This window comes from Artemia sp. Qi Xiang Cuo, chromosome 8 (genome assembly GCF_049724085.1).
Source record: "Artemia sp. Qi Xiang Cuo chromosome 8, ASM4972408v1, whole genome shotgun sequence".
NCBI lineage: Eukaryota > Metazoa > Arthropoda > Branchiopoda > Anostraca > Artemiidae > Artemia > Artemia sp. Qi Xiang Cuo.
The window spans coordinates 66080640-66106898 of record NC_142801.1 but is presented as its reverse complement, the minus strand read 5'-3'; the positions used below and the strand labels follow the sequence as shown (position 1 = coordinate 66106898).

The 26259-nt window shown below is 36.4% G+C and overlaps 1 protein-coding gene and 1 long non-coding RNA gene across 8 annotated transcripts in view; one reads left to right on the top strand and one right to left on the bottom strand.

Moving 5' to 3' along the window:
- LOC148949713 (uncharacterized) overlaps positions 1-26259 on the bottom strand; it is a 224285-nt gene that overhangs the window by 145057 nt on the left and 52969 nt on the right. For 2 of the 7 annotated variants that reach the window (XM_089093687.1, XM_089093691.1), the window contains exon 1: positions 3772-3813. The exons of 4 other annotated variants lie outside the window; for them this stretch is intronic. The gene's annotated coding sequence lies outside the window, so the exon portion shown is untranslated. Of the gene's footprint in view, positions 1-3714; positions 3736-3771; positions 3814-26259 lie in introns of those variants that run through there. One more of the 7 variants, XM_089093688.1, reaches the window with a different exon arrangement.
- On the top strand, positions 14714-25264 carry LOC148949716 (uncharacterized). The gene is made up of 3 exons (XR_016142095.1): positions 14714-14792; positions 20198-20341; positions 25067-25264. It is a non-coding gene; the product is annotated as an uncharacterized LOC148949716 (long non-coding RNA).

Below are 26259 nucleotides of genomic sequence, written 5' to 3'. Positions count from 1 at the left end.
AGTGGTGTAAAGAAGTTAAAAAGCTCGTAGGAAAAGAAACTAAGTTTGTTGATTTCAACTTGGATAATTCAGATACCAAATTGGCCAACCAACTTAACACCCACCTGGCTAGTATTGTACAAACCCTACTTCCTTGTGCCCAGATGAGATACCACAGCCACCTCCAGACTATCAAGACTTCCCAACAATAACAGCTGAAATTGTGACCAATAAACTTAGAATGCTAAAACAAACAAGCATCATGCCAGTTGATATCCCAATCCAAATCACAAAAGTATTCCCAGACAAACTTAGTCAACCACTTTCAGATTTATTTAACCACATCACTATTTCTGGCAACTTCCTGTCTTTATGGAAGAAGGAATATGTGACACCAACACATAAAAAAGACGCACCTAATGACTTCACTGGAGTTTTGCCAATCACTATTACCCTGGTATTTAGCAAAGTCTATGAGCAATTCCTTTCATCCTGGCTTAAGGAAAAACTTATTAGCATGGTGGATCCAAAGCAATTTGGTCGTCTTCCCAAGACCTTAACAGCTCACTATTTGGTAAGCCTCCTGGACAAAATCCTCAAGAACCTAGACAATGCCAGCTACTGGATAAACCTCACAGCAATAGATCTGAAAAAAGCTTTCGACCTGATTAACCACAGTAAACTCATCAAAAAATTAATTACAAGGTATAGCATCACCCCTGCTTTAGTTTGAATAATTGCCAGCTTTCTCTCAGATTGAAAACAAAGCACTAAATATAAGAGTGCATACTCAACCAAGGTTCAAATCTACTGTGGAGTGCCACAATGAATAATCCTTGGTCCTCTTTTGTTTCTTGTCATGGTCAATAAGCTGGCAGAGTCCTATCCAGAAAGATGGAAGTGCGTAGATGGTCTATCATTAACTGAAATTTGCCACAAGGACTCTCCAAGCAACGTGTATGGTATTATTGAGGACATTAAGAACCAGGCTGCCAGTAACAACATATTTTAAATGAATTCTAATATGTTTTATTGTCTAGCCTAACTCAATTTGGGCATCAATGGCCTCCTCTCAGAAAGCATCCCAATTTACTACTGATTAGATTCTGTAGTAGCTGAGTTTTTTCTTCTTTTTTTCTTGTAGAGCCTTGCAGACCGCATATATATATATGCATATATATATATTCTATTTTAAATGAATTCTAATATGTTTTATTGTCTAGCCTAACTCAATTTGGGCATCAATGGCCTCCTCTCAGAAAGCATCCCAATTTGCTACTGATTAGATTCTGTAGTAGCTGAGTTTTTTCTTTTTTTTTCTTGTAGAGCCTCGCATACCACATATATATATATATGCATATATATAAATATATATATATATATATTATATTTTAAATGAATTCTAATATGTTTTATTGTCTAGCCTAACTCAATTTGGGCATCAATGGCCTCCTCTCAGAAAGCATCCCAATTTACTACTGATTAAATTCTGTAGTAGCTGGATTTTTTCTCTTTTTTTTTTCTTGTAGAGCCTTGCAGACTGCAATTGGAATGGAGATGAATGGTCAAATACATCCCCTCATAAAGGATTTGTGCCATGAGGTGCAATGGACAATTGGCACTCTCGTGATGGCTTCTGTATATCAGAAAGTGAGGGGAAAAAACCCTGTTGGTCTAAACGTGATGATGATGGAGGATGGAAAACAGCTGGTAAAAGCAAGTGACAAAGAACTTGACAAAGAGTATGAATCCATGATTTTCCTTTCTGGGGGGAAGAGGAAAAATTAATATGAAAAAAATTACTGGGGCAAGTTTAGAAGCAGGATTAGTAAAACAGAAATGGCCTATGCAATTAGGCTCAGAGAAAAACATTTTGGTTTCAGAAAAACCCTCAGCAAATTGAGATAGTTTTAGTACCTAGAATAGTAAAATTCTACTTTAGCCTTTGGCTATCTTGGAAAGGGGTTAGGTTAGGAAATTAAAACTTTCAGGGATGGGTCTAGATGCAAAAGTATGTCCTGTAAAGGTATTTGACCTTTGATGACTTTTAAAAATCTGTGTTTTGCAAAATAGATCTTCTGCTTAAATTAAGTACAACACAATTGTTTTCAGCTTCACAACTTTGCTCAATCCCAATTTAGGCCTATAAGGTTTTATGGATATGCAAAAACATTTCCTAAATTTTGAAAAAAAAGCTTTAATGTAGCTTAGAATCCTGCTCAAATCACAGAAATTGCATTTTCAGAACTAAGGCCAGAGAAAAAGAAATTGATAAATGAAAATTAAGGTAAAATGTTGTTTTGTCAAAATTTCAATAGGTCATGTAAGCAAATTTCAGTACCCTCAAGAGGGAGAAGGAGCAGAAGTTTCATTTTCCTAACCTAACTCCTTTCCAAGATAGCCAAAAGTAGCTAAAGTAGAGTATTTATTTAGCCTTGGCCCACCTCATAAGGAGACATGTTAAGAAAACAATTCTTACTTTAAAATATGTATAATGATCTTAGTTCTTATATTATCCAAGGGGAGAGCCTTTATCATCAAGTCTTTCCTCTAAAAATCTTCAAAAGAGAAAAAGTTTCCAAATATCACCACGTTTTCAATTCAATGCTTAAGTCTTTTTAAATTGCTACTTTAAATTGCTGCCTAATAAGTTCTTTTATAGATAGCATTCATGCTGGTCTTTTTATTTTTTTTTTTTTTTAAATAGAAGTGGCGAAGGGCGAATAGCAGTGGCAAAGGGCAAATAACAGTGGCGTATATACAAAATATTAATAGAAGGGGCAAAAGGCGAATAGCAGTGGTAACGGGCGAATATCAGTGGAGTAAATGCAAAATATTAATAGCAGTGGTTAGGTTAGGCTTGGTTAGGTTATGAAAAGAAATGAAATAATATAAAAATAAAAAGTGATAAAACACATAAATTTTTTGTTAATGGCATGATTTATAACAGAATTCACAATTTCTATAATCTCAATTTACCACTACTTTTTCTTTAAACATGTTTTTTGACACACGTGTTAAACACTATCTATAAAACAACTTATTTGGCAGCAGTTTACATCGGCAATTTCAAAAGACTTAAGCATTGAATTAAAAATGTGGTGATATTTGGAAACTTTTTCTCTTTTGAGGATTTTCAGAGGAAAGACTTGATTATAAAGATTCTCTCCTTGGATAATATAAGAACTAGGATCATTATACATATTTTAAAGTAAGAATTGTTTTCTTAACATGTCTCCTTATGAGGTGGGCCAAGGCTAAATAAATACCTAAAGTAGAATTTACCCTTAGAACTGTCAAAAGATGGCATTCAATCATAGCCTATGTGGGCTTCCTGGGACATACTTTAGCTTGTAAAGTTTAAACTTACCTCCTATTTACATCAGAAATAAAATTTGCCCCCACCCCCCTAATGTAGAAATATATACCCTGAATTGGCATATATAGGGGGGCAGGGGCTGAAAATCATTTCTGATAGAAATGATTGTTATATTTGTAATCAGCATAAAAAAAGGCATCAACTGGTATATTCACTTTATTTGAAACTCAATAATATGATTTGGTAAAAATTTAACAAATTTTACTGCAATAAACTTCAACAGTAACAAATAGGCAAACAAAAAAAAAGAACAAATAAATAGCCTAGCCCAAGACATGCTGTGTAACAAATTCCAACAAAACTATGGAAGGATTCTTTACTTAAAAAAATTATAGGTATATATTTTAGGCATGCACCATTTGCTATCTAAAATCAAACCGAGCTAAGCACTCAATCTTTTCAAGCCATTTTACCTTTTCAGTTTAATATTGTGTTGCAAATATGGCTGAGACAGAGTTGCCAAAACTTTTAGGGACAAAAGTGTCGAAATCAGCTAAAAAAGGACACTTATAGTGTCCCTAGATAATTAGCCAGAATTCAGTGTTGCCACTATTAATTTTCAAAACATGTGAAAAAAGTGCCGAAAAACCTGTGAAATTTGTCCTTAGTTCTGCTACCTAGCGGTCTGTTACCTGCATGAGTTCTGCAGGTATTTCCACCTTCGACATTAATAGTACCTATAATTTAAGTTTAGTGCTGGTTCAATTTGAAGAGATGGCAGAAATAAATCGTCATGAGAATGTCATCAGAGCGAAATGTTATATCGATCATCGATATCGCTACTAACATTAGCAGAAAAGGAAAGAACCAAACATAGAGATTCATTTTGATTTCGGCATTTTTATAAGTAACGCGAAAAAGATGCGAGTCTTTGATCTTCGGTAGCTATTATGGATCTTTGGGTGCGACTAGGTCCGAACGGTTTTAGCAACGAAATGTCTATTTTGACCTACATGGTTTAAAAGTTAAACAAAAGACGTCGATCACCTTAACCACTCAGCCAACTGGTTGTTCAAGTGGTTAAAATCGTTTAACAACTCTATCTTGCCGTTTTCTGAACATTTCCGCGAAACTCCTTTCTTTCTATGACAGCAGTGTAATAATAGCCACGTGTACACAGCTACACACCACAGGGATTTACGCGGAACGCGTCAGCAGGAAATGGCCTTTCACTTCTTCTTTCCAGCCTTCTCAGCGGCCTTGGTGACTTTGCCACCAGCAGTAGGTGGGTCCTTGAAGTTGACCGACTTGATGACCAACGTCAACCGTAAGATAGAAGAAAAAGATCGGCTCGATAGTTCTAGCATACCACATTGGTTAAGACTTTAGGTCCTATTCCTATTCGGTTGATAAATAGTATTTGCGCAGGGTACAAAAACATCTAAGAAAAATCCCCAAGACGTTACCAAAGCTTAAAAATAAAGTAAAAATTGAAGGTAGTCGTATTTACTATAAAAATGAAGAAAATAAAGAGATTTGGTTTTGATTTGGAAAAATGTCCAAAAAGTGTCCTTTTTTTTCAAACAGCTGCCTTTTTTGACCCAAGAGTGTCCCGTTGTCACTCAGAGTGAAAAAGTGTCCAAAAGCCACTAAAAGTGTCCATTTGGCATCCCAGGGCTGAGAGCCGATAGAATTATTAACGTATCGAATATCGGGTGACATTTTCATAAAATTAAATTCCTTAGAAGACCTCTTTTATAAAAATCGGAAATCTCCTAACTAATTCACCTAAATTATTTTAAATAAGATAAAATTACTTTTGGCAAAAGCTTTTTAAAGATTTAAAAACTGTAGTTTCACTCACAATGGTTTTCAGTATTGAATTTAGCACCTATATTTAAAATCTACAAACGCGGACGAGTTTGATTAGAATTAAAAATATGGAGAACAATAAAAAGAGCCAACTATCAGTACCATTGAAACGGAAGATTCATTGGAATCTAACAAGCTCAGTGAAGATCTTACAGAGGAGGACCCTTTAGAGGAAGATATCCCCAAAATTGAACAAGAAACAGAAGAAGATACGATTAAAATAAGGAACCTGAACACAACAGCAACACTTTAAGAAATTTAAAAATAAAAATAAATTTCTTGTGAATTATTGTCTCGATTTATCAGTAGTTGTACCGAACCAATCGTGCTCAAAATCCTCCTCATGGTCATACTGTGGTGTTTCTTTTGTGGATGGTAAAGTTTTCCCCACAGTAGAGTGCAGACGGTCTTGTATCATAGTATTATCCTTTCCGGTTTAGATTAGAGCTTAGTCCAATAGGCAATGCAAAGAACTCCCCCTAAAAAAAAGTCCCTTCGGATCCCACCCAAAATACTAATGGAATTGATCCATTTTTGTCCCATCTTGGCTGGTCAAGCTCTCTATCACAAAGCTCACATGAAAGCTCAAATTCTGAGAATAAGACAATGATCAGTGTTGGAGCTAATGTCACCATAGATTATAATGGCTTTCAAGAGGTCCTCTCTAGGAGCTCCAAAAATAGGAAAAAATGTCCCCAATCAAAACTATTTCCCCTCCCCCTGTCCAAGTTTTTCATTCCCAAAACTTAGGAATTAACCTCAAAATTTCTCCTAATACCCCCTTTGAAATAACAAAGATACTACAATAAGGGCTGCAATTTTCAAAATGTTAAAATCAATGTTTTCTCTTAACATTCACCGTGATGGATATTTGCTAATAGCTGTCCAAGATCAGAAATCAGCAGATATAATACTTAATCTAAAATCTCTTCCGAATACCCCAATTAATTCATCTAAATGGAACCCAAAACAATCCTTGACAAAAATAGTAGTATTCAGGAGTTACTAAAAATACCAATTCAGGAGTTAAAAGAAGGGCTCTCAGATAGGGCTGGTACCACAATCCCTGTAGAAGATGTCACTCAACTGAGTGAAACCAACTCTAATGGAATAAAAACAAGTAGATCTTTCTTATTTACACTGAAGGAAAAAATTAATATCCCAGAAAAGTTATTCCTATTTGGGCAAATCAAACCACACAAGGAATACAAGCCAAAGCCTACCCAGTGTCAGAAGTGTTTGAAACTGGAACACACAACAAATAAATGCAATGAAATTCTCCTAGCCTGTAGTAATTTTAAAGGCTCCCATCCTAAAGAGTTGAGAACTTGCAACAACACTCAGCCTACATGCATCAATTGTAAAGGCCCACATGAATGCACCAATAAATCACAATGCCCTGCATATAAGAAAAGAGAACTAACACTCCAAATAGCAACAGAGAAGGCCATTCTATACTCTTTCGCAGCTATGGAAGCAAATGCTGCCCAATCACACCAAATAAAACCTATATTGAAATCAAACAATACTCCCAAGTCAAACACTCCCAATCCATCAAGTACCCCTTACAAAACACCATCCTTTAAGCACCCTAGCTCACATCTCTAACATAAAGAATCACCAAGCCAACTAGCCTCCTAGTCTAGTGAGATTAGGTCGGCCTGGCACCCCCTCACAACAAGAAACAAACCAGAAACACTACCAGGAATTAATCCCTTAACTGACAAACTGGATGCACAACCAAACATGCAAACCCCAAGTATATGTTTATTCATTCTAAACTGCAATGCAGTTCAGGCCATGAATATACAACAACAACAGAAAACAAAAATCATTGTTGAATTTGCAAAAATCTACATCCCTAATCATATGCTCATTCAAGCAAAAAAAGTTCTTGCTCTACTATTAACAAAGCTGAACATTGATACACAGTCATTTGAAAATTAAATCAACAACACAACACATATCAATACTCCAGTGGAACGTAAGATCACTTACAGAAAATAAGCTAAATGAACTAATATCTTTTATGAATAATAATTCCATTGAAATTGCTTGCTTCCGGGAAACTCATTCAAACCAAAATCAAAAAATTAAGTCTCTAGGATATACTATCCTGAGAAAGGATAGATCATCAGAGACAAAAAGGAGGTGGAGTAGCCTTAATAATTAATAATAATCTAAAATTCTGTGGCAACAACTTTCCAGATTTTGTAAATGATGTTGATGCAGTTGGTATCAGTGTTTGGCTGAATAATACAAAAACTTACATAATAAACTTTTACAACCCTAATGGCCAAACTACAGGTGCCATGGATTTCTTCAGTTATATAAATATTCATAATATGTTGAAAAATATAATTATTTGTGGAGACTTTAATGCCCACAGCCCACAGCCATTTAGCTGCTGCTACCCCTCCAAACCTGAATACATATTTGACGCAGTAGGTTTTAGGCTTCTGCAGTGAGACGATACCCAAACTCTTGTTTGTACTTATTTTTATTCGATTCAAACTTGATTTGTATATTCAATTTAAGTTTCACTCGTTTTAAGATTTATTTATTCATTTACATTAATATATATTGTAGGTTTGTTCGCATGGATTTGGTTATTTAGTTTCTGTTTGTTTTGAGCTTCATTTATACTTCCATAGCAAAATATTTGTTTTCGTTTTACTATAGATTTCCGTATTCAATTTAAGTAAAGCCAAGTTTAATATCTATTTATTAATTTATATTGGTACTTTTTGTATGTTTTTTGCGATAATTGTATGATAAATTTCTTTGCGTTTTGGGTTGCAGATCATCTTCCAAATTATTTTCTGGCCGTTGTAAGTTTAAATTTTAGCTGGTATTTTTATTTCCTGATCTTAAGTTTAAAATGTCCTTTACTTTTCTTTGAAAATCATATTTTTCGATAAGTTTTTTTAAATTAATTTTTGTTCGTTTTTGATTGCAAAAAGTTTCAAGTTTTTATGGCATGGGGAGGGGGGGGGGCTTACTCTCCGATTATTCTTGACTTTAAAAAACGGATCTAGAACTTTCAATTTAAATCGAATGAGGCTTTTTTCAAAGTCTATACGATTACCTCTTTGATAAAAACCTTATATATGAACAATAGACAGCTTGCATAACTTGTGGACAGCGATTGAGAACAATGAATGGATTGAAAAAATAGCTCTAATAAGGGGGTTTAGACCATTTCACTTGCTGACACAAAGGGATCACTCCTGTTTGGAATTGACCTTAATAGGAATTTGTGTGTCAAAGCAATTTTGCATCTATCACAGAGTATGTATTTTAACCTTATAATTGGATAATTATAATAGATTTCCTATGTGTTCTTCCTATACAAAAACCCTTCCCATAAGTTATAAACCCCCCTTAATAAGTTATGCCCCAGGGCATTACTTACAACGCCTACCCCTGGGCCCTGGTGGGCTGTGTCGACACCGGATTTTTTTGTTATCAGAACTTTGAACTATTTTAACAAAATGTCTATCTCAAAATTTTTATCTGATGTATTTAGGGCGTGGAGGAGGGAGAGGGGCTAGTTGCCCTTCAATCTCTTTTGACTCTTAAAAAGTGAAGAAGAACTTTCAATTTTCAATCAAATGAGCTCTCTCTAAAGTTTATACTAGCATCCCTTCTATAAGAAATAATATGAAGGATTCGGAGAATCCATAAATTTCAACCCTTGCCCCGAGGGCTTTGGGGGAGCTGTAATCCTCAAAGATCTAATTTCCAGAACTAAAAACTACGTTTAATAAAATGGCTGTCTTAAAATGTTGATTGGATGTGTTTGGGGAAAAGGTGGGTGGGAGAGGGTGGAATTTCCAATCGGATGAGCCTTTTTTGAAGTTTCTACGACACCGCCTTCTATAAAATCCTTATATGCCCCCAGGGCATAACTTAAAACCCTTGCCCTGAGGGTTGTGGGGGATTGTCCTCCTAAAAAACTTATTATCTATCTGGAAATCAACTACGCTGAAAAAGGGCTATCTCAAACTTTTGATTGGATATGTTTGGGGGAATCATGGGCGTGGGGGGGGGGGGCTAGTTGCCCTCGAATCACTTTCGATTATTAAAAAGGGCACTTCAATTCCAATTGAATTTCCAATTGAATGTGCCTGTTTTGAAGTTTCTACGACAATGCCTTCTATAAAAACCTTATATGCCCCCAGGGCATAACTTAAAACTCTTGCCTTGTGGGTTCTGGAGGAGTGTCCTTCTCAAAAACATATTTTCTATGTGGAAATCAACTACACTGAACATTATGGCTATCTCAAAAGTTTGATTGGATGTGTTTGGGGAAATGATGGGCGTGGGGGGGGGCTAGTTGCCCTCCAATCACTCTCGACTATTAAAAAGGGCACTAGCCCTTTAATTTTGAATCGAATGAGCCTGTTTTGAAGTTTCTACGACAATGCCTTCTATAAAACCTTATATATGACCAGGGCATAACTTAAAACCCTTGCCCTGAAGGTTTTGGGGGAGTGTCCTCCTCAAGAATATATTTTCAATCCGGAAATCAACTATACTGAGCAAAAATGGCTATCTAAAAATTTTGATTGGATGTGTTTGGGGGAATGATAGGCGTAGGGGGGGGGGGGTTAGTTGCTCTCCAATCACTTTAGACTATTAAAAAGGGCACTATCCCTTTGAATTTCCAATCGAAGGAGCCTTTTTTGAAGTTTCTATGACAATGCCTTCTATAAAAACCCTATATGCCCCCAGGGCATAACTTAAAACCCTTGCTCTGAGGGTTGTGGGGGATTGTCCTCCTCAAAAACATGTTTTCTATCGGAAAATCAACTACGCTCATCCAAATGCCTATCTCAAAATTTTGTTTTGATGTGTTTGGTTGAATGATGGGCTTCGGGGGGGGGGGGGGGGGCGAGTTGCCCGCCAATCATTTTCGACTATTCGATTGGAAATTAAAGAGCTAGTGCTCTTTTTAATAGTCGAAAATTTAATAGCTCTTTTTTTTGAAGTTTCTATGACAATGCCTTCTATAAAAACCCTATATGCCCCCAGGGCATAACTTAAAACCCTTGCCCTCTGGGTTGTGGGGGATTGTCCTCCTCAAAAACATGTTTTCTATCGGAAAATCAACTACGCTCAACAAAATGCCTATCTCCAAATTTTGATTTGATGTGTTTGGTTTGAACAAAAATTTTGATTGGATGTGTTTGGGGTAATGATGGGCATTGGGGGGGGCTAGTTGCACTCCAATCACTTTTGACTATTAAAAAGGACACTATCCCTTTGAATTTCCAATCGAAGGAGCCTTTTTTCAAGTTTCTATGACAATGCCTTCTATAAAAACCTTATATGCCCCAGGGCATAACTTAAAACCCTTGCCCTGAGGGCTGTGGGGGATTGTCCTCCTCAAAAACATGTTTTCTATCGGAAAATCAACTACGCTCAACAAAATGCCTATCTCAAAATTTTGATTTGATGTGTTTGGTTGAATGATGGGCTTCGGGGGGGGGGGGCCTAGTTGCCCTCCAATCATTTTCGACTATTAAAAAGGGAACTAGCCCTTTAATTTCCAATAGAATGAGCCTGTTTTGAAGTTTCTTTGACAACGCCTTCTATAAAAACCTTATATACCCCCAGGGCATAACTTAAACCAGGGCATAACCTGAGGGTTGTGGGGGAGTGTCCTCCTCAAAAATATAGTTTCTATCTGGAAATCAACTACGCTGAACAAAATGGCTATCTAAAAAATTTGATTCGATGTGTTTGGGGAAATGATGGGCATGGAGGGGGGAGGGGGCCTAGTTACACTCCAATCACTTTCGACTATTAAAAAGTGCACTAGCTTTTTAATTTCCGATTGATTGCGTCTGTTTTGAAGTTTTTACGACAACGCCCTCTATAAAAACCTTATATGCCCGCAGGGCATAACTTAAAACCCTTGCCATGAGTGTTGTGGGGGAGTATCCTCCTCAAAAACGTATTTTCTCATAGGGAAATAACGACGCTTAGCACAATGGCTATCTCAAAATTTTGATTAGATGTGTTTGGGGGAATGCGGGGCGTGGGGGGGCTAGTTGCCCTCCAATAATTTTTGACTCTTTACATTGGCACGAGAACTCTCAATTTATAATCAAATGAGCCTTCTGCGAAGTTTTTAAGACAACCCCTGTCATATTAATTGCCTCTAGGAAAAAAATAATAAATAATAATAAATAATAAAACATCGAAGCCACATAGCTATTACTATAAACTATGCTACAGCGTTGCCTCTAATAAGATAACATCAAACAATTGCAGCAAAACATCCCCAATTCCTATGAGCCCTGGTTACCAACCTCGCCCAGGATCTGAGCATATAACGAGTCCATTTTCAATCCAGGAAATGAATAATGGCATACATCATATTATGACCAAGACTAGCGGCAGCTATGACAATATACACCCTACATGGATAAAGAATCTCACCCCTTCATACAAACAGGAACTTCTAAATTGTTTCACTCCTCAACAGATGCTTTCATTTTGCTAACAAATGCAATCAATGAATCTTTCTCAAAAATAATGTCCTAGTTGAAGCTTTCCTAGATTTTGAAGGGGCATATAACAATGTGAACCACCAAATCCTTTTAAACAAACTTGCAAACCTTGGAGTACCCCCTAAGCTATTATCTTTCATTAAATCCTTCATAAAAGTGCGAAGTTTCATTGTTTGTGTTGGTTCAGCCTCTTCACCCCAAAAGACAACAACCAAAGACCTACCTCAGGGAGCAGTCCTCAGTTGCCTCCTATTTGCCCTGTATCTCTGGGACATGAACCTACCCCACACGAATCTACAATATGCTGATGATCTGTTTCTATGGTCATCTGGCAACACCTTTCAGATAGCACAGTCAAATCTGCAAAAGTCACTTTTCCAGTTTGAAAAATTCTCTCAACATTCAGATTTACCCATTGCACCCACCAAGTCAAAAATAATCCAATTTCACCGGAAGCGAAACCATGTTAATGCAAAACTAACTCTAAATAAAAGAACTATTCCAGAAGATAGTCATATTAATTACCTAGGTCTCATGCTTGACCAAAAACTTAATTTCCACCTCCACATTTCAAACACAATAAAAAAATGCTATAGAAAAACAAATATACTAAAAAGACTTCTTTCCACACCCTGGAGCTATAAGGAGAAAACCTTACTCCAGTTTTATAAATAACATATGAGACCCCATATTGACTATGGGCTCATCGTCTATGGTGCATGTGCAAAGACCCAGATGCAAAAAATTGAAACAACACAAAATAATATAATACGTCTCATATTTGGTCTTAGGAAACCCAAAAACACCAAGTTTCTGCTTATGGAGAGTGAATTAACAACAATAAGGAAGAGACGTAGCTTTCTCTTGACAAAACATCTTACAAAAATTGAATCAAAGAGCTCACACACACTACATAATTGGTTAAGAAATCCAGCCATGTATAGAGGCATTGCAGATGAGTATGCCATTATTCAGAAGAAGTTCCCCATACCAGCAAAGTCTATTACACCTAATTTCCCCCAATCTATCCCACCTGGAAGTGGTCAAGTCCCATAATAAAGAATGACTTCTCAAAGTGGAATAAAGATTTAACCCCCATTGCTTTTATCCAGAGAAAATTTGCAGAACTTAATACAAATACCTATAAAAATCACTTCCAAATATTTGTTGATGGGTCAAAAACGAATGAAAAGGTTGCAAGTGGTGTTTTCCTTCCTCACCTGAAAATTGCAATGGGCGAGAGATTATATAATAATTTATCTATAATGTCTGCTGAGTTAAATGCCATAATCATGGCATTAGAACACCTTAAGGAAAACCAACTTTTGATTGCAAATTCAAATAATATTATCATATATTCCGACTCTCTATCAAGCCTTGAGTTGCTGGCATCAGCTCCTCAGTATAAGTTTGACATTGATACTCATCATTGTCTTAGTACCATAGATAATCATGCTTCAAGTGGCATAAAAACTTATTTTTAGTACATTTCTAGCCACTCTGGCATAAGTCGTAATTATCAGGCTGATAAAATGGCAAAAAATGCTATAAATATTGACCAACCGAGTGGGAGACCAGTTCCAATTAGAAATATCTACCGATGGAGGCTATCAGATATTAATTTTAATAAGATTAATCCTATCTTTACCCACTTTCCCAATAAGAATCTTTCTAAAATTTATCATGGAATTCGTTCTGGAACAAATGGACTAAATTTCCTTGCATTCTCATATAACTCTTCTAATTCAAGTGTTTCAATTCCCCTGTCCCCTCTTTGCAGGCATTGTAATATGAATAATGAAACAATTGACCATTGCCTATTTGAATGTAATATGCTGACGTCTGCACAACATACCTTGCTTTGAAAACTGTTAAAATGCTTCAAACACCACAAAATCTCACTATCAGCCAAGAGCCTAGCCAACTATACATGCACACAGAGCATAGAAATCGATATCCATCATCTTATATTTGAACTCCTTGAGTCAAAAGATCTACTGAAAGATATCTGACAATATCTAATAAATAAGAGACGACCAAGCCAGTAGCTCTGTAGCCCACAGAGTGAAGCAAAAAGAAAAAGGCTAAATAGTATTAACTGAATAGCCCGCCTGCTGTGAATTAGAAGAAGAAAGAAGAACCCAAAAGCCCGCCTGCTGTGAAATAGAAGAAGGAGAACCCAGACAGAAGAGGGGCAAATGAAAGAGATATTTACTGATGGAGACTATCAGATATTACGTTTAATAAGAATAATCCTATCCTCTCCCCCTTTCCCAATAAGTATTTTTCTAAAATTTATCATAGAATTCGTTCTGGAACAAATGGACTAAACTTTCTGGCTTTCTTGTACCAGTTTCCTAATTTAAGTGGTCCAGTTTCCCTGTCGCCTCTGTGCAGATATTGTAATATGAATAATGAAACAATAGACCACTGCCTATTTGAATGTAATATGCTAACGTCTGCAAAACATACCTTGCTTTGTAAACTGTTAAAATGCTTCAGACAACACAAAATCTCACTATCAGCCAAGAGCCTAGCCAACTATACCTGCACACAGAGCATAGAAATCGACATCTATCATCTTATATTTGAACTCCTAGAGTAGAAAGATCTACTGAAAGATATCTGAAAATATCTAATAAGTAAGAGGCAATCAAGCCAGTAGCTCTGTAGCCCACAGAGTGAAGCAAAAGGAAAAGGGCTAAATAGTATTACCGAAAAAGTCTGCCTGCTGTGAAATAGAAGAAGAAGAAGAAGATCTGATGTTCAGGACGCACGCCTTGATTCACTACAGTTGATTGAAATAAAAGAACAAGAAGAAGAATTAAAATTTGTCGGTTTTGGAAATTTGTAGGTTTGGAAATTTTATTTTTGGAAGAAACAAACGAAACTATATCGCCTATAGATTCATTGAAGATCGAAGAAGATTTAAGTGTACAGCAGCAAAATTTTAAGAAATTTACAAATAATTTTCTTGTGATTTATTATCTCGATTTATCAGTAGTTGTACCGAACCAATCGTGCTCAAAATCCTCCTCAGGGCCATACTGTGGTGTTTCTTTTGTGGATGGTGAAGTTTTCCCCACAGTAGCGTGCAGACGGTTTGTTATCATAGTATTATCCTTTCTTGTTTTAGTTTACAGCTTATTCCAATAGGCAATGCATATAACTCAAAGTCACGCAACAGCAACATTTTAAGAAATTTACAAATAAATTTCTTGTGAATTGTTATCTCGATTTATCAGTAGTTGTACCGAACCAATCCTGCTCAAAATCCTCCTCAGGGCCATACTGTGGTGTTTCTTTTGTGGATGGTGAAGTTTTCCCCAAATTAGCGTGCAGATGGTCTGTTATCATAGTATTATCCTTTCTTGTTTTAGTTTATAGCTTATTCCAATAGGCAATGCATAGAACTCCTCCAAAAAAGTCAACTGAACGCTTACAACAACGCTTACGCTTACAGAACGTGTACAAGTGGTATAAAGCATCAGTAAGAATTTCATAAGTGATAAAAAGCATTTATAAAAGCCTCAAAAGTGTGTAAAAGTGGCATTTAGCATCAGTAAGAATTTTATAGGTGATAAAAAGCTTTTATAAAATCCCCAAAAGCGTGTACAAGTGGTATAAAGCAACAGTATGAGTTGTATAGGTGACACAAAGAATTTATAAGAGCCACAAAAGCGTTTGCAAGTGGTATAAAGCATCAGTAAGAATTTTATATGAGATACAAAGAATTTTTAAAAGCCCCAAAAGCATGAAAAAGTGGTATAAAGCATTAGTAAGAGTTGTATAGGTGATTAAAAACATTTATAAAAGCCCCAAAAGCGTTTACAAGTGGTATAAACCATCAGTAAGAGTTTTATCAGCGATACAAAGCATTTATAAAGCCACCAAAAGCGTTTACAATTGGTATAAAGAATCGGTAAGAGTTTTATAGGTGATGAAAAGCATTTATGAAAGCACCAAAAGCGTGTACAAGAGGTATAAAGAATCAGTAAGAGCATTTATAAAAGCCTTATAAATGATAAAAAGCATATATAAAAGCACCAAAAGCGTGTACAAGTGGTATGAAGCATCATTAAGAGTGTTACAGGTCATTAAAATAATTTATAAAAGCACCAAAAGCGTGTAAAAGTTGTATAAAGTATCAGTAAGAGTATTATAGGTGATATAAAGCATTTATAAAAGCGCCAAAAGTGTGTACAAGTCGTGTAAAGCATCGGTAAGAGTTTTGTCAGCGATACTAAGTAATTACAGAAGAAAAAAAAGCGTGTACAATTGGTTTAAAGCATTAGTAAGAGTTTTATAAGTAATAAAAATCATTTATAAAAGAACTAAAAGGCCGTACGATTGATATAAGGCATTAGTAAGAGTTTTATAGGTGATAAAAAGCATTTATAAAAGCCCCAAAAGTGAGTAAAAGCGGCATAAAGCATCAGAAAGAGTTTTATAGGTGATAAAAAGCATTTATAGAAGCCCCAAAAGCGTGTAAAAGTGGTATAAAAATCAGTAAGAGTTTTTTGTACACGCTTTTGGGGCTTTTATAAATGCTTTGTATCGCTGATAAAACTCTTCCCGATGCGTTATACCACTTGTACACGCTTTTAGTGCTTTTACAAATCCTTTTTATCACCTATTTAACTCTTATCGATGATTCAGTTCGCTAAGTAACCGTTTTGGGGGCTGTTACATATTATTTTAATCACCCATAAGAATATTAATGTTTCCTTGTACACATTGTAAGATCTTGTTTTGCTTTTTTAAATTAATTATATAACCTTTAAGACTAATAATGATGCTCTACAGCACTTGTACATGCTTTTGGTGCTTTTATAAATGCTTTGTATCACTTATGCGACTCTTACCAATAATATATATTACACGTAAATCTTTTTGGGGCTTTTATAAATGCTTTTTAAACCCAATAAAACTCTTACTTATTCTCTATATTACTTATAAACACTTTTGGTGCTTTTTAAAATGTTTTTATCACCTATAAAACTCTTACTCATTCTTTATACCACTCGTACACGCTTTTGTTGCTTTTATAAATGCTTTCTATCGCTGATAAAACTCATGCTGATGCTTTATCAAATTGTACACTCTTTTGGGGCTTTTATAAATGCTTTTTATCACCTATAAAACTCTTACTGATACTTTTTACCACTTGTACACGCTTTTGGGGCTTTTATAAATGCTTTTTATCACCTATAAAACTCTTACTGATGCTTTATGCCACTTGTTCACGCTTTTGGGGCTTTTATAAATGCTTTTATCACCTATTAAACTCTTACTGATGCTTTATACCACTTGTACACGCTTTTGGGGATTTTATAAATGCTTTATACCACTTGTGAATGCTTTTGGTGCTTTTATAATTGGTTTGTATCCCCTATTCGACTTTTACTGATGGTTTATCCCAATTGTGCAAACATTTGGTGCTTTTATAAATGCTTTTTATCACCTATAAAACTCTTACTGATTTTACACGTACTCCACTTATACACGCTTTGGGTGGTCTAATAAATACTTTGTATCGCTGATATAACTGATACTTATACTTCAAATTAATTGTAAACGCTTTTGGTGCTTTTCTAAAAGCTTTTTATCACCTGAAAAACTGTCACTAATGGTCTACACCACTTTTACACAATTTTTGTGCTTTTATAAATGCTTTTAATCACCTATAAAACTCTTACTGATGCTTTATACCACTTGTACATGCTTTTGATGCTTTTATAAATGCTTTTTATCACCTATAAAACTCTTACTAATGCTTTTTACCACTTGTTCACGCTTTCGGGGCTTTAATAAATGCTTTTTATCACCTATAAAACTCTTACTGATGCTTTATACCACTTGTACATGCTTTTGGTGCTTTTATAAATGCTGTTTATCAACTATAAAACTCTTACTGATGCTTTGTTCCACTTGTAAACGCTTTTGGGGCTTTTATAAATGTTTTCTATCAACTTTAAAACTCTTACTGATGCCTTATACCACTTGTAAACGCTTTTGGTGCTTTTATAAATGCTTTGTATCACCTATAAAACTCTTACTGATGCTTTATACCAGTTGTACACACTTTTGGGGCTCTTATAAATGCTGTCTATCACCGATGCTGGCTTGTCCCACTGTGTCTTCAATGAATTGCCGCTCCAATCACGGTCAACACTAACCTCGAAGCTATCAACTAATCTGAGCAAAACAGTACATTTGCTGAGTGAATTCCATAGTGGAACAACAAGATTGGTGAAGAAGTTAAACTACTCACAGTTTCTGCTAAATTGTTGATACAGTTTTGTGGGATTTCCTCATGTTCTGGTGTATTCACTGTCATCGAAAATAGGCTTGATGTTGTCACTGCTCATCATCTTAAATGCAAGGATGACATCTCCTCTCTTTCTACAGTATGTTAGGGTAGGCAGGTCAAGCTTTTCTTGTTGTTGCTTGTAGGAAATTTGTTTTTTGGCAAAAGAGAGCTTGGTTGCTCTATGCTGGATCTTCTCAAGTATCTCCATGTCACACTTAAAGTGCAGGTTGACAACCAACATGTGAAACTCAAGATGGGGACAAACAAGGGCTGTGTAAAGAAATGCCAGATATAGTGTTCGAAATATTCAAATTTATAAATGTTTTGTTGTGTTCTATAGACTGGTTGACTAACCTATAATTTATATTTGAGCTTTTGTATGAAACAATTAATTTCATGCAAAAAAAGAGAAAGTATGAATTGTATAATTAGCCTTAAAAAAGAGTCAGTATGCAAAAGGTATTAATTTAGCAAAGTTAACTTTGCATACATTAGCTTGGATTTTACTTACTATAAATATCTAGTTTTCACATCAGCTTTAACAATATTACTATGCTAGATTTTGCAAATACTCCCCCTTCCATCTTCATTTTTGTGAAATAGTGCCACTGGAGACTAAAGTATTGCCCTGGGGAGGTCTTCTGAAGTATATATCTGAACCTTTTTGGCTCCAAAGTACCAAATTGCAATTAATTATGATCAGCTTTATTTTAAATTTGGGTAAAAATACCCCTTTTTTGGATAATATTTATTTTATATTTTGTTTTATTTCATACTAAAAGTCTTTTTACATGTCCAACTTTGTAGGGATCAGAACCTTTATCAAAAACAAGATTATAAACTCTATAGCTATATAATAAATAAAATAAACCATATTTTAATATGGCAGAATTAATTTGCTTGTCTTATTTCACCACTGGCAGTGCTATTAGTACACTGGATAATTGTGGGGTGGTAATTTTAGTCTAATTCAACTGGTCATTGTTTTTTATTCAAACTCACTTTTTGTACCAGTAGGGTGAACTTGGGTAAGTCCGACACTGGGGTAACTCTGTCACCCCTGTCTTATCTGATTCAGTGAAGACAGAAATCTGTGGTTCTGTACTTCATTTTCTTCCTTTGGCTTGGTACTTGACAACAGTGTTCAGTATTGCCGCCATTTTTAGCCCCTCTTGTGGTGACGAAATTTAGAAATTTCGAGGAGGGGCATCTTTGCTGGCCAAGAGGTGGGTAGTAATTTTTAACTGATAGCGTGGAAAACTAAAGAGAGGATGGAATGATTGTAAATAGCTGATGAGTTAATAGGATAGTTGAAGTATTTACTGTAATTTATTAGTATTTTATCCTCAAGCCAGTCAGGAGATACAAGGGGTGTCGGACTTACCCCAGAAAAACCCCCGTTTGGGGTAACTCTGGCCTGTCAGACTTGCCCCGTACAGGGTAAATTCCGACACGGGGGGCCGGACTTACCCCGTCTATACGATTGGCTAGTCTTTTGCAGTTCTAGCCTAGATCTCAGTGAATTGTATTTGTCAACTATTCATAATGTTAACAATTCTCAATCCCAATAATGAGTCCACTGTACACGTTGTTTTTAAGCTGTTTTATTTGAGATATATTTTAAAAGATAGGCTAGTAGATTTGATATGTAAAGCTTTTCCATGTCATCTATCTAATAGCGCGTCCAGACTATTCGCTTTCTGGAAAAATGGGACGGAAATCTGGGAATATAGACAAGGACTTCCGTCCTATTTTTCTGTTTGTGGGGCAGGAAGATCAGAGGGTCAGAAAATGGAAAAATGGGATGGAAAATGGAAGTGTGGACTGCTTTTCTGGAAAAATGCCAGAAGAAGGAGACGATTAGACAGGATAAGTGGAAAATAAAAATTGTTTTTTTTAATGTGGTTTAGAACAAAAAAAAAAGGTAAATTCTCTAACTCAGGCTCTAAAATTGTTTTCTGTAGGTTTTGGCTAATAAAAAACCTTGATGAGGATATCTGATAAACTTGTACAGATATTTAAAAAAAAACGTTAAGTCTGGACAGCTTTTCCTGCTTCCAATTTTCCGTCCCATTTTTCCAGAAAACGGATAGTCTGGACGCGCTATAAGCTTGAATTTGTCAATATGGCTTGTCGTTTCTTATGCAATAGGTACGCTTTACTATTGTTACTATAAACCTGCATTTTTTCCAGATGCCACGCAAGTACAACCAAAAAACCAACAAGGGGGCAGGAGGACGATATACTGCTGAACAGCTTAAGGAGGGACGCCAGTCCAAAGCCGTTTTGGCCGATTCGAGCCCTTTTCCTGGTCGGCAAAAAGGCTCAAACACAAAGGTATCAGATTTCACACATACTTGAGTAAACAAACTCGAAGAGGGTGACTTCCAGGGGTTCCTTACGCTTTCACTATTAGTTACATTTTATGATAGATATTTTCACGGAGTGTAATAGGTAGGCGATTGAATTAGGTGATTGAATGGTTAGGCGATCAAGTTAGGTGATTAATTATGGAATAAAATGGCTTTGGAAAACGACAAATGAATTACTAAATGTATACATCTATGATCCTACGCATGTCTTCTAATCCTGTCTGCCTTAAGTTTATCAGCTTATCTGAATTTGTGCCCTAAGGCATAGATGACTTAGGAATTCTCCTCTTTTTGATTAAAACCAGTATATCCCGTCTCTATTATGCCTATATTTGAAAAATCAACTAAATTTGTATTCTTACACTGGCAAAAACGGTTCTTGGTAGAAAAGATATAAAAATAGCAAATAATGAATCATGATTCTGGCAGGATGAGAGCTGGGGTAGCCTATCCAGGTAATTTTAATATCTTTCTTAACCAAATCATAAATATTCGAAATAAATGCCACTGATCTAAAGCCCATTAACCGTATAATGCACATAGGCCCTTACCCATCCCCTCCCCCAAAACCTCACATTAGGCGCCTTGTCGTATGTAGCTCGAGTCATCCAGCTAAAAATACTAAATTTTGGTGACGGTTTCGGCCCGGCGGGCAGAAAATATTTCCATTTTTTTTACCGAAGTGGTTTGCCCCCCCCCCCCCCTGAAAAAGCTGAAATGACGGGCCTGGAACTATCAAATATTATTGACTAGTTATAATTGATACAATAGATATGGAACTTATAATAGAATTGGGGACTAGTTACAATATAACTGGCTCAATATTATTCAAGGAACTACCACATAAGCTATGGCAGTTCCTTGTAGGCTACTAGCATTCATTAGAGGACCTAAAATAAACAAATAAACTCACATGTGGCCAATCACGAGCTTCTCGTAATTTTCAAGAAGATATGGCAGGTCAACAATCCAGCGCGAACCTTTGAGCAGTTCCGAGTGTATATTTCGTCCAGAAGCGATAGTTTTCATCGGCTCAATTAGGTCGGTAGGGGGGTTTGCAGAACTTGAACTTGATCCTTTTCCAAAACTTGACTCTTCTAGAATTGGGTCTAACACCAAATGCTGGAACAAATACTTAGGTAAACTCGCCCTACCTCTTGCACAGTAGGCTAATTTCAATTTTTCACGATGGGCCTTAACATTTGGCAAACCCAACCCACGCTTATTTCTCTTTTTCCCCATAGTTTTCAAACTTGATTGTTGAATTCACAATTTCCCAGTATATCCAACTTATTCCCACAATTTGTCGAATGTCCAACTCTCAAGCTAACGCTTTCAAATTATATACACCAAATAAATCATTTCAAGAGCTAAAGCTTCACTAAATCAAAGTCAAACTGACCGCTTTTGCACAAAAGGAAGCGCTAACCCCCTCAGCATAATTTATGCACCCACATCCGTTTGATTCAAAGTATTTTAGGCTCTTTGTCGGGTGATAAGCAATTTGAAACGTTGGTATGTAAAGTATTTGAAGGGACTGCAGTCAGCAAGTGTATTTTATAAAAATATGCTGCAACTGCTTCAATAGAATATTTTTCGCTGCATTTTTAAGTACCAATTACGACAATATTGACTGCAGCGATCTTGCAGGCAAACCCAAAATAGGTTTTCGAGTTTTTTTGGGAATTTCAGGAAAAATAGGTGTCGGCTTTAGCATTCTGCTAATTCAAAATGTTCACCTGATTCTGTTCTATTAGAAAAGACTGAGACCACCTAACTGCCTCAACTATTAATGTCAGACAAACTCAAAACACTTACTATGGGAGAGATAGGAAGGTCGCTTCAAGTATGGTCGCCCCTTAAACAAGCCAAAGATGAAGTTCTATCATGTCGAATGTCTTTAAAAAAAGCGGCGAAATTTTATAACATACCGAGAACAACACTAATGGGTCAAACAAAGAAGCAAAGGACTTTCCGCGAATCGCCCACAGTTACTCCTGGGAGAGATCCGGACCTACCTCCTGATGTTGAGCAGAGTATGGCCAATTCACTGAAGGTCATAGAACAGTGGGGTATGGGGCTTACCAAACAACAGTTCCTAGACGAAGTGCAAAAACGCGTCAGCATGAACAAAATCAGTACTCGTTTCACAAACAACCGGCCAGGTGAGGACTGGTGGCTTGGGTTTAAGAAAAGAAACAACATCTCGCTTAAGAAACCTGAGCGTCTTGAAAACCTGAGGGCTGTGCAACAAGCAGATCCTTTTATCATTCTAGGATTTTATGACCTGCTACAAAAAACAGCAGAAGAGCTTGACATCTTAGACAAACCAGAATGTTGGTTCAACTTGGACAAAAATTCATTTTGTCGCGATCCCGGTAGCCTTAAAATCGCTGGCGCGAAAGGATCCCCAGCAATGTGGCAAACTGGTGGCAATAGGTGTGATAACACAACTGTGCTCGCATGTGTTAATGCATCAGGTGAGAAGCTGCCACCACTGGTAGTCTTCTCTGGAAAAAAAACTTGGAGTTCATAGCTACCCGTTCAGGACCATCCAGATGCATGTTATTCAGCTACTAAGAAAGGATGTATGACTGCGGACCTTTTCTATAACTGGTTTAGAGATGTTTTCCTGCCTCAGGTGAAAGAAAAAGCACTTCTTATTCTTGATGGCCATGGCTCCCATTTATCCTTGGCTCTTGCGAAGCTCGCTTCAGAGAAAAACGTTACCATCCTCAAGTTGCCAGCCCATGCATCCCATGTTCTGCAGCCCCTTGACAGGGTTATTTTCAAAGGGCTGAAATCATCCTATGAGCAGAAGCTCGTGAACTGGCAACGAGCACACCCAGGTGACGTCTTGTCACGACCAGGCCTCGTGAAAATTTTATGTCAGATCTGGGAGACTTACCCTACCCCTTCACTGATTTAAAAGTCATTTCAAGCAACAGGAATTCACGATTACACAATTCCAGCGCGTATGAACCGCGATATGGTCGACAATGCGAAGTTTGATCCAGCCAAGTTCAAACGATACGTTGAGAGTAAGAAATCGGAGAATCAGATTTTAACAAGAGTGACTACCAGGGTGAATACTGCAACTGAACAGATTACCATTTCGGTGTTGGTTAGTCCGAAGAAGAATCATACGCATGACAAATCCTTTGAAGAACTGCTCTTGGACTCAGTACGTCGCCCTTCTCTTGATGCCTCAGCATCCGGGACATCCGGTAGGCAGAGAGTTGCCCGGGAAGCTGAAGTAATCACATCTGCAGAGGCTTTGAGAGTGCTTGAACAAAGAGAGAAAGAGAAAAAAGAAAAGCTAGAGAACAAAAAAGGGAAAGTAAAAAAGAACACGCTCAAGCCAAAACTGAAAAAGAAAAAGAAAGATGAACTTTCCAGTGAAGACTCTGACGTTGATGTCTCATCGGGTTCCTCAACTGACGAAATGGATATCCGTGATACTGTTGGCAGTGAGCATGAAGAGGAGGAAGAAAAGAAGCTAAACATACAGCTAAATGAGTACTATGCTGTGGCATACGATACCAAACGAGATCAACAAGGCTGGTATATCAGAAGGGTGCTTGAATTTCCCGATGAAAATCTTGTTCGTATAAAATATCTTCACTGCCTGAGCTTAGCCGACTATTCATACGATTGACCAAAAAAAGATGACATTGACGAAGTCGAAGAAAACTACATCTTTGCCGGACCATTGAGGCTCTCTGGAGCTGGTCCCTTCACTCTACCACCATTCCAAATTCGGCACATCATCAGCCTGTACAAGAAGCACACTAGTGCCTGCAAGTGATCAAAAGTTTGCTTTCTCGAATCTCTCTGATACTAATTGAAACTGCTTTTTTTATCCTATTATTTGAAGTATGTCGTTATCTTTTTCATATTTTCAGTAAAAAATTTGAAAAAATACCTTTCTCAGAGACTTCTCCTATGTACGGGGTAAAACCAGCACTGTCGGAGTTACCCCATGATAAGCAGAAAGCTGATGTTCCGCTGTGGCACATACAAACCATTAACGAGAGTTTTTGGTTTGTATGGTTTTTCCGTACATAGAGGGACCCTCTATCATGTCTTAGTGTGAAATAATTTTTATCTCTACATACATAAGATTTACCTGGGAGGTGCCGGATATACCCCGAACTCGGGGTAAGTTCGGCCCTGAGATGGGTTACTTTGGTGTAGCAACTCAAGGAAACAACAAAACTCGGGGACTTTCTGGATTGTCCGGAATATTACTAGTATGATCAAGAGCAACATCAAATAGTTTTTATTGTGGCAGAAACTCCAAAATAATCTTGGGACCAGATTAAGCTGAAAAAAACTCGATAAAGGGCCGGACTTACCCCAGTTCACCCTATGGTATCTGGTGTTTATATATGTTAAAGTCGATAACTGGATTTTTGGGGAAGTGAGTATATATGTAATAAATTGCGCATCTTTGTTAAACCAAAATTTAGTAGTTAGTTTACCTTTTGTTTTTGTTTTGGTTTAGCCTGATAGGTCCTGAACACTATTGGAATTGATAAAAGTATAATGCTTTATTGGTTAAAACTGTCCAGCATTAAAAAGCAGGAAAATCCAATTTTAAAAGAAGTATTCCGATTCCTCTCTTTTCCCCTAGGGGTCAGTTATAAAACATGATATTGTTACAAATCTAATATTGTTTTTTTTTTAGGATTTTATATGTCATCCACTGGTGAAGGATCTGTTCCTTTAATTGATACTCCAAGTGCTGATGAATTGTTTGAACTTCTGAACCAAACTTCTGATGATGAAGAAACTGGGTCTTTGGGCCATTTTTTAAATTTACATTCAAATACATCTTCAGTTATTTGTCAAGAATTAGAAACAATAATTTCCATTGCTGGAAGCTTAATTGTAAGATTGCTTATTTTGGTTTTTAATTTGTCTATTTTTATTATTCTATTCATGTTAGCCTGAATATCTTTCACCGTGATAGATTATCCTAATGCTCTGCTGTTCAAGGGTAAATATTTTAATTTTATAAGATATGCAATTTTCAGTAATATATCAGAAGACTACTGTAATTCATGTTAGGGAAGGGGTTTTCTACTAAATTTTAAAGGGTAAAGGTGTAGAATTGGACCTCATCAGAAAAAGATGTGCTAGAACAAAAAGGTGCATTTATAGATTGTTAATTTTATGTTCATATTAATGATTTAGTTCATATTTTGACATTTCTTCCCTAGACCCCCCCCCCTCTAATGGTTTCATGTAGCCAGCAATAAGGACAGTTGTTGTTCAATGAAAATGGTGACTATGCTTGTTGGCAAAATCTCAAATTGCAGGAGCAGAAATCCAACATTTTTATTGGGATGGGGGGGGGGGGGTAATGCTGTACATTGCATATAATGTTTTTTTTTCATTGAAATTATTTTTAACTATAGACCTTCTGTGAACGAAATTTTATGGTAATACTTTGTGAAGACTACTTCTGACAAAGAAATGTTTTTACTACTAAAGAGTAGTACCATTGTATTTTCTATTAAACACTTTCAAAATGTAAAGGTGATTACTGAGGCAAAGTCTAATAAAAAAATAAATAAACTATGCTCGACAAATTATGTGCTACGAGTTCAGATCAAATCTGTGTTCCATGGTTTTTCCTCTGTACATACAAATACATTGTTTTTGATAAAACAAATAATTTGTTTTAGTTTGCTAATTAGGTCTTTTGTCTAATAATTAATATAACGTAGTTTTACTCTTTTTGTTTTCATCTACAGGTGTTTTTTTTTCTGTAGCTATAGTGATTCTGATCTATTTGTCCTGCTAAGACAAACTTTTCCATGCAAATCACAACCAGGTTTGACTATGTGGTGTAATAGGCAGCATAACATTTTGTCT